The sequence below is a fragment of the Mastomys coucha genome, unplaced genomic scaffold (genome assembly GCF_008632895.1).
Source record: "Mastomys coucha isolate ucsf_1 unplaced genomic scaffold, UCSF_Mcou_1 pScaffold18, whole genome shotgun sequence".
Classification (NCBI taxonomy): Eukaryota; Metazoa; Chordata; class Mammalia; order Rodentia; family Muridae; genus Mastomys; species Mastomys coucha.
Genome location: NW_022196900.1, coordinates 54,112,746 through 54,115,428, shown reverse-complemented (window position 1 = coordinate 54,115,428; position 2,683 = coordinate 54,112,746). Strand labels below are relative to the sequence as shown.

The 2,683-nt window shown below is 42.3% G+C and overlaps 1 pseudogene; it reads right to left on the bottom strand.

Moving 5' to 3' along the window:
* Positions 1-744: 744 nt before the first annotated feature.
* LOC116097373 lies at positions 745-897 on the bottom strand (annotated as a pseudogene).
* Between the last annotated feature and the right edge of the window lie 1,786 nt (positions 898-2,683).

Below are 2,683 nucleotides of genomic sequence, written 5' to 3'. Positions count from 1 at the left end.
CTCCATTGCTTTAGCTTCATTCAGACCACCACAGGGGTACACAAAAAGAATCTGCAGCTTGAGACTAAGAGCTTTGCTTATCAGGAGAACCGTGGTAGTAGAGAGAGGACAGACTAGCGGTTCTGACTAGAACATAAGCCAAAATACCAAAGTATAAAATAATAAATTAAAAAGACTGGATGTGGGCGCTTGATAGTGGATGAAATATGGTGGAAAAGGTCTGGCCAGAGACAATTTTCATTAAAAAACAAACAACGAAACAAGAAACATAAAACCAACTAACCACAAAAACAAAACCTTGGTACACTTGGATCATTGTTAAATTTTTGCTGTTGTTTTTAATTTATTTTATGTATGTGAGTACACACTGTAGCTGTACAGATAGTTGTGAGCCTTCATCTGGTTGTTGAGAATTGACTTTTTTTAGGACCTCTGCTCATTCCAGTCGGCCCTGCTAGTACCAGTAGATGCCACTCGCTCAGTCCCTTCTTGCTCAGGCCCAAAGATTTCTTTATTATTATAAATAAGTACACTGTAGCTGTCTTCAGACACACCAGAAGAGGGCATCAGATCTCATTACGGTGGTTGTGAGCCATCATTTGGTTGCTGGGATTTTAACTCAGGACCTTCAGAAGAGTAGTCGGTGCTCTTACCCACTGAGCCTTCTCAACAGCCCCCTATTAAAGTTTATAAGAACCAGAAATGAAAGGTTTTGGGTCAGGAAGCGTCGTAACCATATTTTCATCTTTAGATCACTTTGGGAGCAATGACATGCTAGATTTTTAAAACTTGAAGCCAAGAAAACTCAGCTGATGAATGTTGAGAAAAGTTTTCAATTAGCAATAATTGTGCTTCGGATAAACCTTATTGGCTACGATATTGCCACTGCGCAAAGTTCATGAATGTTGAAATGTGGCATTTAAAGATGTGAACTGCCGGGCGGTGGTGGCGCACGCCTTTAATCCTAGCACTTGGGAGGCGGAGGCAGGCGGATTTCCGAGTTCGAGGCCAGCCTGGTCTACATAGTGAGTACCAGGACAGCCGGGGTTACAGAGAGAAACCCTGTCTCGAAAAACCAAAAAAAAAAAAAAAAAAAAAAAAAAAAAAAAAAAAAAAAAATAAAGATGTGAACTAAGACTCTAAAGCGGCATCAATGCTAAAGAGAAATGGGGATGGAAAGACGGCTCAGCGTTTTACGCCCTTATTCTTGCAGAGGGCCTGGGTTCCATCTCTAGCACCCACAAGATGGCTTACAACCATCCAAAACTTTGGTTCCAGAGGACTGACACCTTCTTCTGGTCTAAGTGGGCAGTAGTCATTCATGTGGTGCACAGATATCCGTGTAGGCAAAACACCCATGACATAAATAAACGTAAATAAAATAAAATAAAATAAAAGCTGGGGAGAATTGGAACCACTAAAACGATAAATTCTGATTTTAATGACTGCTAGATGGTGGGCTAAAGGGAGGAGGCCAGAGCTAGTCTGAGTTTGCTCTTGTGTAAATCACAAACGCAATGCCTACGAGTGATCGCTATCACCACCATCCTCATTGCACACAACTCACAGATAGTCCTGTAGCTCACGTAGGCAAAGTTTAGTCAGTCTGATGTATCACTTGGCCTCTTGTGGCACAATATTTGCCTCCCAATCCTTCCTTCATATTAGACTATAAACTTCTCAATAATAATAATTCTGCTTCGTTTAACTCTGTCTCCTGCAGCTACTTTCATACTTACAGAGCTGCAGCATGAAATACAGAGATTTGAAGATGTTTTGGACTGCAGTTTATTCTGATACTTGGGAAACCAAATGAAGACATCTCAGTCACTGAACATGCAGGAGTTTGTTCAGGTCCATGTTGTTAGCCTGATAGCTTACATGTCCGGGAAAGCTCCCTAATGATAGTCCAACTTTGCCACAGGATTTATAATATCCATAGGTATGTGTCCATACATGATACTGGAGATATCACCACGTTACAGGCTTGTCACAGTAAGAATAGCTAAACAGCCTGCCCGAGGACTGAATACCAACCCAAATTCTAGAGACCCTCCCCAAATCAAAGACCCTGTCCTTTGATTTCAGGGGGAAACTAGAAGGAGACTCTGTGTCAGACCACAGAGAAGTCTCTTGCCTTTCATGACTCACCAGTTCTGTTGTGAACTGTTGGCCCGGTCTGCTGCACTCTATAGAGAGCATCCTGCCAAGCTCCCCAGTTTTATCTGGGGCCACCGCCCTTTACCCTCTGCACTGTAGGTACAATAGCCTCCTCTCTTTTCCTGGCACATCCAGGCTAATTTCCCACAAGACATCCCGCCCTCCTGGAATTATGGCAACTTCTCCCTTTGTCTTAACTGCTCTCTCTGCTGTTTATCACTTTAGTGAAAGGTACAAAGTGTGGGGAAAGGAAAAATAAGTCTGAACCTGGAACACTGAGGCCGTGTGGAGTCGCCTCAAGCACATAGTGCTCCCAAGATAGCCATCAGCTCCTCCCCCTGGTGCTCCCAAGATAGCCATCAGCTCCTCCCCCTCAATGCTGAGATAAAGGGACAGTTGAAATGGGGAATCTACCCAAATTAGAAACTAACTTTTCTTCCTTTTTTATTTATTTATTTTTTTTAATAAAAAAAATTGTATTTACTTAGAAGCATTCAGAATGTCAACAAAACAGCCGCAATTT